Raw genomic sequence first — 15345 nt, 5'->3', positions numbered from 1 at the left:
CACTTTCAATCAGGCTTAACTCCCAACATTTGCTTTTCTATGCCCCGGTATTGCCTCAGTTGGGAGGCGGCATGGCCTTGGATGGAAGGGCATGGCTCGTGGTGTGACCCTGTTTTCATCATTTGGGGGGGGGGGGGGTGCCCAGACTCACCTCCCTGTACTGTACGGATGGCATGTGTATGCAGGGATCACTGGCTGCTTTGCATAGCAGCAGTGAACAAGGACTGGCACAACCTCTCCCCTCACCCACGGGACACTGTAGTCAGTGGGTGTAACAGTGGGATGTTGTCCAAATAGAAGGTCTGTACTGCTGGAATAGGAACAGTTGGGAGGAACGCTAAAGTTACAAGATATAATTTACTGGTAGTATTGGATGATTAGAAATTACTGATGGCTAAGTGGGTTATTCAGTATGGATTGAAGATTCTGCTAAAAAGCTGAATCTACAATCCTTTCTTTCTCTTGGTGGAAGCTGCCCATCACAGGGTAAGGCTTCCTATCATGCAGAATGGACTGCCCAGTGGCTGCAACAGTAAATGAATTGCTGTCACAGCAACTGTGGACGACCACCTGCAGCAGCAGCCGTCATGCAGCCACCCCATTTTCAACGCACTGCCCCCGAAACAGTGCATCACCTCCCGTCGCCCACATCCTGCCCCATGACCACCTATGCCTGTCAATCAGGCAGAGGCATTCGCATCCACTGCATGTGCACTGGCATCACTGATGTGATTATCGCGGTCGTGACCTGAATAAACCCCTTAGACCACACATAAAATCTTATTTATATTTGTGATTTTATTATAATGGGCAGTTTTTCTAGAGCAGTCTCCCAACTCCAGTACTCAGGAAACCCTAACAGTGCATGTTTTCCAGGTCTTCTCGCAGAATTAGAATTGAAATAATTAGAATCACCTGTGGATCTTTTAAACTGTGTTTGTCAGTAATGAGTACACCTTTTCTTTAGCACAGAGTTGGTAAACATGCACTGTGCACATACACACTAGACAATATCATGTACGATACCCATTTTTATATACTTATACCCAGAGTCATAACTTGACTTTTTGGTGCTCTGTGCCAGAGGAAGAACTGGCACCCCCCCCCCCCTCCCTCTTCCCCATTTTTTGAAAAAGGGATCTAAGCTGCATGCCCCATGGGGAAGTGGCATGGCAAGATTGATCCCAGTGAAAGCCCATGCAATGATGCTCCCTTCCTATATATAATACATAGATAGATAGATAGATAGATAGATAGATAGATAGATAGATAGATAGATAGATAGATAAAGGGTGTATGGAGGCACTCACGCAGACTGACTCAAATCATTGAGAATAGGTTTCCCTTTAATGCCAACATGTTTCGGGGAATCTCCCCGTCCTCAGGGCTTGACAAACAGGGTGTGAAACTAACAGAACATTTATACAAGGACAAAAACATCAGTGCTCTAACTATTCTCACCTGACCGCACGGCTCAACCGCCCGCCAGCCTCCGCAACTCGCTTCCGTGTCGCCGAGCCATGACATAACGATGCTCGGTGCGGCAGGGAGGTTTACATAGTGACCAACAACAAAGCCTGCAGGCGCTGTCAAAGCTACGGAGCCTGCACAAGTACAAAATTAGAAAAGTATCACAAAGTGAGACATTTAAAATGCACATATATCACCAGTAATCATCACAAAAGTGCATCTACATATTGCACCGATGTTATAGCCAGGAATATAGCACAATGTAACAACTCCCAAACCTACCTACTAAATTTATATACATTAACTGTCATTGTAATTATTATTATTTTTATTTTAACTATTATGATTTTATTATGGTAGCCTATGCAGAGTGGACAGACCAATACTTCCTATTTACATATAAATCTATTCCCTATCCAAGAGAATATATATGATCAATGACTAAAGGTCATAGAAAACATTGCAGTCCCAAATTTTTATTAAGACCGCCAGTAGACAGGGTGCCCAGGCTGAATATCCACCGAGACTCCTTCTGAAGGAACAACCGATCCCTATTGCCACCCCTCAAGGTCGGGGGAGTATGGTCAATAAGGATGGCTCTGATACTAGCCACCCCATGTTTAGCCCCTGAACAATGACGGCAAACGGTTGGTCGCTAGACCCTTTCTCAAATGCTTTCTTTATAGCGCTTCTATGGAGTGCCATCCTTTCTCTAAATTGTCGTATGGTCTTGCCCACTTATGCAAGACCACACGGACAAATGAGCAAATAAATAACATATGTTGATGTAGAGATGTGCCCTGTGGGCACATCTGTGGTGCTGTCCCTAGCTGGGGACAGCGCTGGGGCAGCTTGTCTGTCCCCAGTGCTGGGTGCGTGGCGGCGGGTGTCCGGTGCAGGGATTACCCTTTTCCCTGCACCGGACCAGAGGCATTCGAATGTTGGCGCCCTCCGGGAGCCAATCGCGGCTCCCGGAGCGGCAGCCAATTAGAGAGGGACGCGGCGAGCCAATCGGCGCTTGCCGCGTCATAGGCCCCGCCCCCGGCGTCTGACGTCAGACGCTGGGCGGGAGCCGAGGACACCGAGCACGCGGAAGAGCGCGAGGAAGAAAGAAGAGGACGACGGGCGGGAGCAGCGGAGACGGTCGTCGGCGTGCCGGAGCGCAGAAGATCCCGGCGGCGCAAGGAGGAGGTCAGCGGTCGGGCTCCGGGAAGAAGATGTCCAGCGGCGGCTGGACGCGGAGCAGCGGAGGCGACGCCGCTGGCCAGGACGGGTCAGCGGCAGAAGAGGACGCTGGAGTTCCCTGGAGCAGGTGAGGCCTCGGTGAGCCAACCTTCACCCCCTCCCCTCTTCCTCCCTCGACCACCAGGGACGGGCATTAGGCCCGAGGGCACAATTCAGGCACTAGGCCTGTGGCGCAGCTAGGAGTTTGGGGGCCAATATTTGATTAGGTGGTTTGGGCATTAGGCCCAAGCCACCCTACCCCTGTGGCACCAGTTAGGCGGGCACTAGGCCCGGGGGCAAATCAGGCAATAGGCCTGCGGGGCATTAGAGGGCGTTAGGCCCTAGTGTATTTTTGGCAATTAGGGAATATTAAGGTGACCCTGGGCACAAGGCCCAGGTCACCCAACGGGCAATAAGTTAGGCGGGCGCTAGGCCCGTGGGTGAAGTCAGGCCTCCGGCCTGGGCGCAGTCAGGGGGTGCTAGGCCCAGCGAGTAAGTACCCCCCCAAGGTGAATAAAGGTGGCACTGGGCGCTAGGCCCAGGCCACCCTGAGGTATTTAGGCAGTCAGGCCTGAGGCCCACATAAGGGAAGGCACAGGAGGTGGGTAGGCCGTGCGGTGCCCACCCCCTTCCAACGGCAGGTAGGGATTAAAAAGGGACAGCACCGTTTTATGTTGTATTTCCGATGTGTGTGTTGTTACCGTGCAGGGCAAAATGTTGTTATAGAGTTTGTGCATAGTTGTGTTGCACCACTTACACTTAGGCCAGTTTGAGGGCTTTGTTATGCAGTTAGTGTAGCGGACGCACACTAGATTAGAGTTAGGCCCTGCACGGCTGTTTCTCTCCTTGCCTCCTTACAGGGACCTGTAAGTGGAGAAGATCGGAGTACAAGACGTAGGACGGTGAGTAACATCTGTCTGTGTGTTCCTTCTGTGTGTCCCTATCTATCTCCCTTCCTTCAGGGCAACGGTGAGCCTTGCACGCCGGTGCAAGGTAGAATTTCCACCTGGCGCGAGAGTGCCAATAGGTGAAATTCGGGCTCTGAGGCGGACGCCTGGGATGACCCTCACCTAGCCCGAAAGCACTATTTTTCTTTAGGTCGGAGGGCGTTTCGGTCCACAGTCCGGAGGACAGCACTCAGAAATCTCCTTCCTCCTAGGTCGTCGTGTCCGGGTCCGACGGAAGAGTTGCCAGGTCCGTTGAAGGTTCCGGTACCTGAAGGTTAGAGAGAGCGGCGCCTGGTGAGTACCGAGTCTACACCTGCACGGCAGCAGGCACCACACGCACCGCAGCCGCACCTCTCACACTTGGCGTAGTCGGCAGGATCAAAGAGACCGGATCACGGACACGATGTGGAACGCCACCAAGAAGACCTCCCTGCGGACGGCTCCGGAGAAGATTCACCCCCGGATGTGTGCGGACCAGAGCGACTGGGTGACGGTGTCTGGGGCAGACATCCTGAAGATGGTGCAGCGGTCGATCCAGCGTGGAAAAGAAGAGCGCCGGGAGAAGGGGCGCAAGAAGGCCGCTGTGACGCCCTGCAAGAAATGTCGGCAAACAGGGCACTTTGCCAGCGAGTGTACTTGGCGAGAGACGTCCCCAAAGAAGGTGGTCCAGGAAGCGGACCGAAGACGTCAGAAGGGCCAAGCGAAGAAGGAGTCCTGGTGTTTGCTCTGCGGAAACTACGGGCATGAGCACAACAGTTGTCCCTGGGACGAAGAGTTGAGCCAAGACGAGGTTGATTCCTGGTGTGAAAACTGTGGAGATCCCTGACATCGGCTCCTGGAATGTCCATGGACAGAAGACAGGACGGACTACGAGGCCACGGTGAAGCAGATGACGGAGTCTCGTCAGCAGCTTTGGGACCGGGTGGCTGCAGAGCCTGTGTGTGCGCTCTGCGAGGCGAGAGGACATGCGCTTCCCGACTGTCCGTGGAATGAAGACCGGATGATTGCGGATGGTCGCGCCCAGAGATGGGAGGAGGAAGCCAGGGAAATGGAGCGGAAGACCATTCTGGAAGTTAGTTCGCAGGTGTCCATTTCCTCTGAGCCGGAACCAACGGGTGAAGATTCCCCAGTGAAGGAGGTGGACCAGGAACCCGTCTTGGAGAAGGTGGCAGTGGCCCTCCCTTGTTGGAAGTGCCGGCGACCAGGACATGCGGCCAGTTAGTGCCCCTGGGAAGATGCCGCGGACCTACTCTGTCCCAAGAAAGTGACCACAGTAAGGCAGAATCCTTTCCCGCATAAGGCGGAGGTGGACGACTGGGAGGTGAAGAGACCACGCTGCGAAGAAAAGCGTGAAGACCCAGTGACTGAGACGTCCGGAATCTCCCCGCGATGGAACCGTCCACGACCAGGACGTGCGGAACAGGAGTGTCCTGGCTACCAAGAAATGCCAGCGGAAATGAAGGAGTACGCTGAGGAAGTAAAGAATCCAGCGGAAGCGAAGGAGTACGCTGAGGAAGCAGAGGTACCAGCGGAAGAGACTAAGTACGCTGAGGAGGAAAATAATACCCCAGTCCAGATATCGGAGGAGGACTCGGACTACGGTGAGCTGTCCGCCGACTAATCCCTCCCAGAACAGATGGAGGACGACTCTGGCATCGGAAGCGCCGACGAGAGTGACTGGCAGGATCGGGTGGAGTCATGCTCCCAGTTAAATGCCCTCCGTGAAGAGGAGGAGATAGTCCTGGAGCAAGAGTACCTGCCGGGAGTGCCGAAATGGACGGACATACGGGGACAGGATCGTGATGCCGTGGGAGGACCCGTTCCAGAGGAAGACACAGGACCTTTGGAGATGCCCCACGAGGAAATTCGACATATGATGGCTTTTGCCCGGGAGGAAATGGATGCCCCGGAGGATTCCGCTGTTAGGTGGTGGTCGGTACCACGCCCTGAAGACAGGGACGATGTCCCAGACGATCTGGAAGGCCAAGAGTGGGGGACTGCTGTCCCCGTGGAGGAAGATTCCCCTTGGTGGCCCACGTTGAGCGACCGTGGGGAGATGCCACTTCCCCAGAGGATCCACCGATGGAGGTCAGGAGGAACGAAGAAGAGGAACCCGGAGCTGGAGGTGGAAGGATGTGGGGTCACAGCCTGTCCGGGCTGGACCCTTGAACACAACCTCGCCGGAGGGACCTCGGAATTCCCTGACCCGCGGACAATGGACGTCGTGGAGAACTTTGTAGGGACTACAAAGGAAAAAGGGGGGGGGAAATGTAGAGATGTGCCCTGTGGGCACATCTGTGGTGCTGTCCCTAGCTGGGGACAGCGCTGGGGCAGCTTGTCTGTCCCCAGCGCTGGGTGCGTGGCGGCGGGTGTCCGGTGCAGGGATTACCCTTTTCCCTGCACCGGACCAGAGGCATTCGAATGTTGGCGCCCTCTGGGAGCCAATCGCGGCTCCCGTAGCGGCAGCCAATTAGAGAGGGACGCGGCGAGCCAATCGGCGCTTGCCGCGTCATAGGCCCCGCCCCCGGCGTCTGACGTCAGACGCTGGGCGGGAGCCGAGGACACCGCGCGCGCGGAAGAGCGCGAGGAAGAAAGAAGAGGACGACGGGCGGGAGCAGCGGAGACGGTCGTCGGCGCGCCGGAGCGCAGAAGATCCCGGCGGCGCAAGGAGGAGGTCAGCGGTCGGGCTCCGGGAAGAAGATGTCCAGCGGCGGCTGGACGCGGAGCAGCGGAGGCGACGCCGCTGGCCAGGACGGGTCAGCGGCAGAAGAGGACGCTGGAGTTCCCTGGAGCAGGTGAGGCCTCGGTGAGCCAACCTTCACCCCCTCCCCTCTTCCTCCCTCGACCACCAGGGACGGGCATTAGGCCCGAGGGCACAATTCAGGCACTAGGCCTGTGGCGCAGCTAGGAGTTTGGGGGCCAATATTTGATTAGGTGGTTTGGGCATTAGGCCCAAGCCACCCTACCCCTGTGGCACCAGTTAGGCGGGCACTAGGCCCGGGGGCAAATCAGGCAATAGGCCTGCGGGGCATTAGAGGGCGTTAGGCCCTAGTGTATTTTTGGCAATTAGGGAATATTAAGGTGACCCTGGGCACAAGACCCAGGTCACCCAACAGGCAATAAGTTAGGCGGGCGCAAGGCCCGTGGGTGAAGTCAGGCCTCCGGCCTGGGCGCAGTCAGGGGGCGCTAGGCCCAGCGAGTAAGTACCCCCCCAAGGTGAATAAAGGTGGCACTGGGCGCTAGGCCCAGGCCACCCTGAGGTATTTAGGCAGTCAGGCCTGAGGCCCACATAAGGGAAGGCACAGGAGGTGGGTAGGCCGTGCGGTGCCCACCCCCTTCCAACGGCAGGTAGGGATTAAAAAGGGACAGCACCGTTTTATGTTGTATTTCCGATGTGTGTGTTGTTACCGTGCAGGGCAAAATGTTGTTATAGAGTTTGTGCATAGTTGTGTTGCACCACTTACACTTAGGCCAGTTTGAGGGCTTTGTTATGCAGTTAGTGTAGCGGACGCACACTAGATTAGAGTTAGGCCCTGCACGGCTGTTTCTCTCCTTGCCTCCTTACAGGGACCTGTAAGTGGAGAAGATCGGAGTACAAGACGTAGGACGGTGAGTAACATCTGTCTGTGTGTTCCTTCTGTGTGTCCCTATCTATCTCCCTTCCTTCAGGGCAACGGTGAGCCTTGCACGCCGGTGCAAGGTAGAATTTCCACCTGGCGCGAGAGTGCCAATAGGTGAAATTCGGGCTCTGAGGCGGACGCCTGGGATGACCCTCACCTAGCCCGAAAGCACTATTTTTCTTTAGGTCGGAGGGCGTTTCGGTCCACAGTCCGGAGGACAGCACTCAGAAATCTCCTTCCTCCTAGGTCGTCGTGTCCGGGTCCGACGGAAGAGTTGCCAGGTCCGTTGAAGGTTCCGGTACCTGAAGGTGAGAGAGAGCGGCGCCTGGTGAGTACCGAGTCTACACCTGCACGGCAGCAGGCACCACACGCACCGCAGCCGCACCTCTCACATTGACGTACATGTCAGGCGATGCTGAATAGGTAGCTTCCTACCAGTTTGCGGATGATTGAATGTTGTGCCTGTCATTAGGGTATTACATGTGGCGCAACCAAGACATCTAAAACATCCTGCTTTTGGTCTAAGGAAATGTATCTGATTAGACCTAGTCATGTTAGTAACATCAAGTTTCACTACAAAATCACCTATGTTATTACCTCGGGTGTGACTAGGTAATAAACTAGTGTCAGATAGACATGTCAGGGCTGGCTCGGATTGAATCATTGGCCATAATTGTTTTGCTTTTTTAACCGTACATCTAGAACTGGTAGAAAATTTACTAACCCACGGTAATTTATTCACTATCGTAGTTGTACTATTTCTAGTAGACAAAATCTCTTCTCTAGATTTTTTCAAGACAGCCTCCTTAGACTGCTGCAGCTCCCTAACTGGATACCCTCTCTGTGCGAATTTCTTAAGCATGTTGTCTAAAGCAATATTAGTTTCAACGGGATCCGAGGTAATGCGCCGCAACGCATAAACTGGGAATACGGCAATCCTTTACGTAATGCTAGCGGATGGAAGCTGTGATAATTTAATAAAGTGTTTCTATCCGTGGGTTTAACAAATAAAGACATATTCAACTGGCAATCCCTATTATGGATTCTGACATCCAAGTAATTAATTTGATTCTCATCGATAGTAAAAGTAAATTTTACTGGATGTGATGTCCCATTGTGTTTGCTCCATACCAGTGTCAAATCATCCTTGGAGCCTTTCCAAAACACAATGAGATCGTCGATATAACGTCTATAGTATATCACTTGAAGATTTACAATAGGGTCTAGATAAAACATATCCTTCTCTACTTTGTACATAAATGTGTTAGCGTACGATGGGGCCACCGCAAACCCCATCGCACAGCCCGCTATTTGTAAATAAAAACTACCATTGAACACAAAATAGTTTCTTTGTAAAACCAAATCTAGTAAATGTAAAAAGAAGGTTATCTCAGGACCCTGGTAGATTACATTATCCTCAATGAGTCTTCTCACTGCCTCCACACCTGCATCATGTGGGATGCAGGTGTAGAGGCCAGTGACATCAGCAGTACACAACAATGTATGTTCGGGCAGTTTGCCCAATTGTTGTAATTGTAGCAGTAGTGATGATGTATCCTTAAGGAAGGATGGCAAAGCCTGGATACATGGATTAAGGTATGCATCCAAAAAGACTGAGATTGGTTAATACAGAGAACCCCTGGCCGACTCAATAGGGCGGCCAGGGGGGTTTTCCAACATTTTATGCACCTTAGGTACGGTGTAAAACAGGGGTGCTAGAGGAAACTCAACCATAAGGGACGAATAAATTTCTTGTGTTATGATACCCTGATTTCTAGAACTTAACAAAAAGGAATCCAATTCAAGTTTAAACTCCCTAGTTGGATCCTTATTGAGACGTCTATACACTGTGGTGTCATTTAGCTGTCGCTCGCATTCAGTTACATAATCCCCAATATCTTGAACATCGATAGATCCCCTTTATCCACCTTGCGGATTACGATATCTGTCCTGTTAGACAATTCTCTAAGGGTTGATCTTTCTTCTTTGTTCAAATAAAAGTATATCGGGTCATTCATAGCTTGTTGACCCTCCCTTTCCAGCATGCGGACAAAAGTCCTGATGGAAGAGTTCTGACTTGGAAGGTCAAAGTAAGATCTCGAAGCTATCTTCCGTAGTTGTGGGGGTATCTCAACTGATGACGTCTCCAAAGGTGCTGATGCAGGTGGTCGGTTATTAAAGTATTCCTTGCGTTTGAATGTCCTATTTAGACGATAAACTTCAGTTTTCCATTCCAAAGGATCAGTAATTGTTGTGGGGACAAAAGAAAGTCCTTTGGCTAAAAGTCCATATTCGTGGTCAGTAAGTGGTGTAGATGAGAGGTTGAAGATAAGTTCTTTTAAGGACATTGTGGTCTTGGCACGTAGGATCCTTTGATTCTGCCACGACCTCCGCGTCCTCTGCCTCGTCCGCTTATTGGAGTACGGTTGGAACGTGTGCATACTCCTGCTTGGTGTGGCCCTAAAGGGACAGTCCCTTCTGTTAATGTCGAGGGAGCCGATGTTGTGTCGGAATCACTGGCTGAGGAGGTAATTCCTGGTCGCTTTCTACGTCGCCACGTCTGCTGTTGACGTCTGTATGCCTGTTGCGTTTGATTAGGCCTGGAGCTACCCAGCCAGGGTTACACTTCATAGTCCCTTTTGACTTTATTTAATTTATCCTTTTTGAATCTTATTAGATCTTGCCGATACTACTCAATTTGGACATTAAGTTTATTAATCCAATCATTCGGTGTATCAGCACTCAGATCTGCTTTGTGTTGTTGCTCAAAGGACTGAATCTGCTCCTTCACTAAACCCAATTCTCTGGTGGACTCCTCCACCACCAATAAAATTAAGTCCTGTTAGGGTCTCCTGCTCTGTGCTGCCACGTCGTCATGGCAACCGGGAGACAAGTGCTAGCGGAGTAACCTGAGCGTAGCTGATACTCCGGTTCGGGTCTTTTGCTGTGCAGTGGTTACAGGCTCTGTGCACGGCAGGGGATCCGGTGCTGGTTTTTGTGCTCACAGTCTGTGAGGTCTGAGTGGGGCGTGGACAGCACCTGCTATATAAACCCTCTTCTCAGGTTAGGCAGATGCTGCTGAATCTTTGTTGGTTAGTCAGTTCCTGAAAGCTAGCTAGTACTGTGTAAACTTTGTATTTGTTTGTTGCTTACTGCAAATAGGCCTTGGGATTTGGTATTACACTCTGCCAATCCAGACCTAGCAGTAAGACTGGAGTCAGTCGTTTAACCTGCTGGGGTTCTTTTGCTACTCTGTGAACCTAGCAAGTTTGCGGCTGTATTCTCAGACTTGCCTGCCAAAATCCTTTCTCACTGTGCAAGGTGTTCAGGTGTCAGTTTAGTGGCAGTAAGCTAAACCAGTGCACTGCAAGTGAGGACTAGGATTGTGGAGACTCTCCTTGTGTCTATTATTCCATCTCTGACCAAGGAGTTTACTGCCACACCCGTTGGTAACCCTTTAGGGTTTTGCTGTTGCCCTTAGCAACAGCATTTCGGGTTCTCTACGTATTAAATCACAACATCTCGCTTCTTTCCATCTGAGCATTCCTAATACTAGGGAGACACCCAGTTTCTTAGCCTTTGGGCTTCTCTGTTCACTTTGTGTTTATTTTGTTACCCTATCACCTTCTGTGTATGTAAAGTCATATTCCCTAGTCTGTCTGTGAGTTCATTTGTTATGCATCCCTCTCCGTTCAGACACCAGTACATTCCTGCTGGCATTGGTGTGCATAACATATTCAGCAGCCCAATACTCCTGTTGAAATTTTGTGGGAATATGGAGCATACCCCTCAAAATACTTTGCAACAGGTGGTCGATCAGGTCCTGACTCGACAATTTAATGATTTGTCCATTAAAATGCACACCTCGCAGGCCGCTGGCGGAGCTCCCGCAGCAGCAGTACCTTCAGGGGTTAAGGAGCCGAAAGTAAATCTCTCGGATCGTTTTTCTGGAGATCGCTCGCAGTTCTTTTGTTTCAAGGAGAACTGCAAGCTATATTTCCAGCTTAGGCCTCAGTCTTCTGGGTCGGAGATTCAGCGGGTGGGCATAGTGATTTCCTTGCTACAAGGAGACCCACAGGTCTGGGCATATGGGTTTCAGCCTGACTGTCCGTCGCTTAAAAGTGTTGATGCTTTTTTTACGGCACTGGGCATGTTGTATGATGACCCTGACAAGACGGCCTCAGCCGAGGCTCAGATTTCGATCCTTAAGCAAGGGCGAAGGCCAGTTGAGGTTTATTGTACGGAGTTTCGGAGGTTGGCCCATGATACCCAGTGGAATGACCCAGCCCTGAGACACCAGTACCGAAGAGGTCTTTCTAACCAGTTAAAAGACCAACTGGTACAATATCCCTTGCCTGATAGCTTGGATCAGCTCATGCAGTTATCCATTCGGGTGGATAGACGGCTGAGAGAGCGCAGGCTTGAAAGGGAGACCGAGGTTTCCTTCTTTCCCAAGGGAACCTCAGACTCTGAGGAATTTTCCGAGGAGCCTATGCAGATTGGGGCTACCCGCCTCTCCTCGCGTGAGTAGACGCGGAGGAAACAGCAGGGGTTATGTTTGTACTGTGGGAATAAAGGTCATGTGGTAGTATCATGCCCAGAAAAGCCAGAAAACTTCAGGGCCTGAGGGTGATGGGAAATATCCTGTCAGGCCAGAAGTCAGAATTTCCCAAGAAGACTTTTATCATTCCGGTGACCTTGAAGATCCTCGGTCAAACTGTCAAGACTGAGGCCTTTGTGGACAGTGGGGCTGACGGGGTTTTTATGGACTGCCAATTCGCCCTGAAACACTCTGTTCCCTTAGTACCCTTGGCATCGGAAATTGAGATTTGTGGGTTAAACGGGGAACCATTATCCCAGGGTAAGATTACCTCTTGCACTAGCCAGATTTCTTTGTTTATTGGAGCCACACACTCTGAAAAATTGTCATTTTATGTGACTGTCTGTACTTTTGCCCCATTGGTGTTGGGGTTACCCTGGTTAAGGGCCCACAATCCTCAATTTGACTGGGTCTCTGGGGAGATTCTTAGTTGGGGTACTGATTGTTTCAGGAGTTGCTTGAGCCTTCCAGTCAGGCTTTCGCAGCTAAGTTTGCCAGGATTGCCAGGATGTTATGCAGATTTTGCGGACGTGTTCTCCAAAAGAGTTGCAGAGGTACTACCTCCCCATCGCCCCTATGACTGTGCCATTAATTTGTTGCCGAATGCTAAGCTTCCCAAGAGCAGGTTGTACTCCCTGTCACGTCCTGAGACTCAGGCTATGGCAGAGTACATTCAGGAGAACTTGGCTAAGGGATTTATCAGACCTTCACAGTCTCCAGTTGGGTCGGGGTTCTTCTTCGTGGGTAAAAAGGACGGTTCGTTGCGACCCTGCATCGACTTCAGGGAATTGAACCGTATCACGATTAAAAACTCATACCCACTGCCTCTCATTTCGGTCTTGTTTGACCAGCTTCGTACTGCCACCATTTTTTCTAAGATTGACCTACGCGGTGCGTACAATCTAATCCGAATAAGAGAGGGGGATGAATGGAAGACTGCCTTTAATACCCACTCAGGGCATTATGAATATTTGGTGATGCCTTTTGGGCTTTGTAATGCCCCGGCAGTCTTCCAGGACTTCATGAACGATGTGCTCAGGGAGTATTTGGATAGATTCTTAGTTGTATACTTAGATGACATCCTAATCTTCTCCCATTCCCTGGAGGAACATCGGAAGCATGTACGCTTAGTCCTCCAGAAACTCAGAGACCACCGGCTTGGGGCGAAGCTGGAGAAGTGCGAATTTGAAGTTCAGCAAATCGCATTTCTAGGATATATTATCTCCCCAGAAGGTTTCCAAATGGAGGGTTCCAAGTTACAGGCAGTCTTGGATTGGGTGCAGCCCACTAGTTTGAAGGCGCTTCAGCATTTTCTGGGCTTTGCGAATTTTTATAGACGATTTATCGCTGGATTTTCGTCTATAGTGGCGCCCTTGGTGGCACTCACTAAGAAAGGGGCGGATGTTGCTCACTGGTCTTGTGAGGCCAAAGCGGCTTTTGCCCGTCTCAAAAGGGCATTTGTCTCGGCCAAGGTGCTGCGACACCCAGATCCAGAGCGTCCTTTTGTGGTGGAGGTGGATGCCTCTGAGATGGGAATTGGGGCAGTGCTCTCTCAGATGGGGGTGTCTGATAATCGCCTTCATCCCTGTGCTTACTTTTCCCGTAAATTTTCGCCTGCCGAGATGAATTATGACGTGGGTAACCGGGAATTGTTGGCTATTAAGGATGCACTCGAGGAGTGGAGACACTGGCTTGAGGGGGCTAAGTTTGTGGTCTCAATTCTCACCGACCATAAGAATTTGGCATATTTAGAGTCAGCGAAGCGCCTCAATGCCAGGCAGGCATGATGGGCTTTGTTTTTTGCTCTCTTTAATTTTTTGATAACATATCGCCCTGGGTCAAAAAACATCAAGGCTGATGCGCTCTCGCAGAGTTTTGCTCCAATCCAGGAGACCACCGAGGAGCCATTGCCCATTGTGTCCCCATCATGTATTAAAGTGGGCATTACCCAGGACCTCTTGTCATTAGTCCTTAGAGCACAGGAGCAGGCTCCTCCAGACCTTCCGGTAGGTCTTTTGTTTGTGTCTCCTAGGTTAAGACAGCGAGTGTTCCTGGAATTCCATGCCAAGAAGTCGGCAGGTCACCCGGGTATTGCCAGAACTCGGGAGTTGCTATCTCGGTGGCTAGGGATGTGGATCAGTGGGTTCGGGCATGTGACATCTGTGCCCGAAATAAGACTCCTAGAGGGGTTCCTGTTGGCCCATTACATCCACTCTCTATTCCATCTAAGCCATGGACCCACATTTCAATGGATTTTGTGGTGGACTTGCCCAAATCCTCGGGGATGACAGCCATCTGGGTTGTCGTTGACAGGTTTTCAAAGATGGCGCACTTCGTTCCATTGGTTGGGCTGCCATCGGCGAGACGCCTGTCTGAATTATTTATGCTGCATGTTGTGCACCTCCACGGGTTGCCACTTGATGTGGTCTCTGACCGCGGATCCCAGTTTGTGGCCAAATTCTGGAGGGCATTTTGTTCCGATCTCCAGATTTCTGTCAGCTTGTCGTCAGGCTACCATCCGCAGTCTAATGGGCAGACTGAAAGGGTGAACCAGTCCTTGGAGCAGTTCCTCAGGTGTTATGTCTCCAAGTGTCAGACTGACTGGGTTGCTCATCTGTACATGGCGGAGTTTGCCTATAACAACGCGGCTCACTCTGCTACAGGGATCTCTCCCTTCCTTTGTGTGTATGGGCATCATCATAAGGCCAATTCTTTTGACCCCCTGGACTCCACGCCTGGTGGTTCCTCTGTGGTTTCGGTCCTTAGAGGTATTTGGAGGAAAGTGAAGAAAGCCCTTGTGTCTGTGTCATTAGTGACCAAGAGGGTTTTTGAAAAGGCGGAAAAGACCCTGCAGCTTCAAATTAGGAGACTTCGTCTGGTTGTCTACCAAGAATTTGAAGTTGAGACAGCCATCTCATAAGTTAGGCCCCCGGTTCATCGGTCCTTATAAGATCACTAGGGTTATCAATCCGGTGGCATTTCAGTTAGATCTACCCCGTTCTTTGGGTATCAATAAAACATTTCATTGTTCCCTTTTAAAACGGGCGATTAGTAATCCTTCTTCCAGTGGAAGACCTTCCCCTCTTCTGATACGTGGCCAGAGGGAGTTTGTTGTTGAAAGGATTCTTGACTCCAAGATGGTTCGGGGTCGGCTGTCATTTTTGGTGCACTGGAAGGGGTATGGCCCGGAGGAGCAGTCGTGGGTACGCAGTTGTGATCTTCATGCCCCCAGACTGTTACGCTCTTTCTTCTCGCAGTTCCCCGATAAACCCGGTGGTAGGGGTTCTTTGACCCCTCGTCAGAGGGGGGGTACTGTTAGGGTCTCCTGCTCTGTGCTGCCACGTCGTCATGGCAACCGGGAGACAAGTGCTAGCGGAGTAACCTCAGCGTAGCTGATACTCCGGTTCGGGTCTTTTGCTGTGCAGTGGTTACAGGCTCTGCGCACGGCAGGGGATCCGGTGCTGGTTTTTGTGCTCACAGTCTG

This window comes from Pseudophryne corroboree, chromosome 4, assembly GCF_028390025.1.
Source record: "Pseudophryne corroboree isolate aPseCor3 chromosome 4, aPseCor3.hap2, whole genome shotgun sequence".
NCBI lineage: Eukaryota > Metazoa > Chordata > Amphibia > Anura > Myobatrachidae > Pseudophryne > Pseudophryne corroboree.
The sequence above is the reverse complement of the archived record's forward strand: the minus strand, read 5'-3'. Positions refer to the sequence as shown.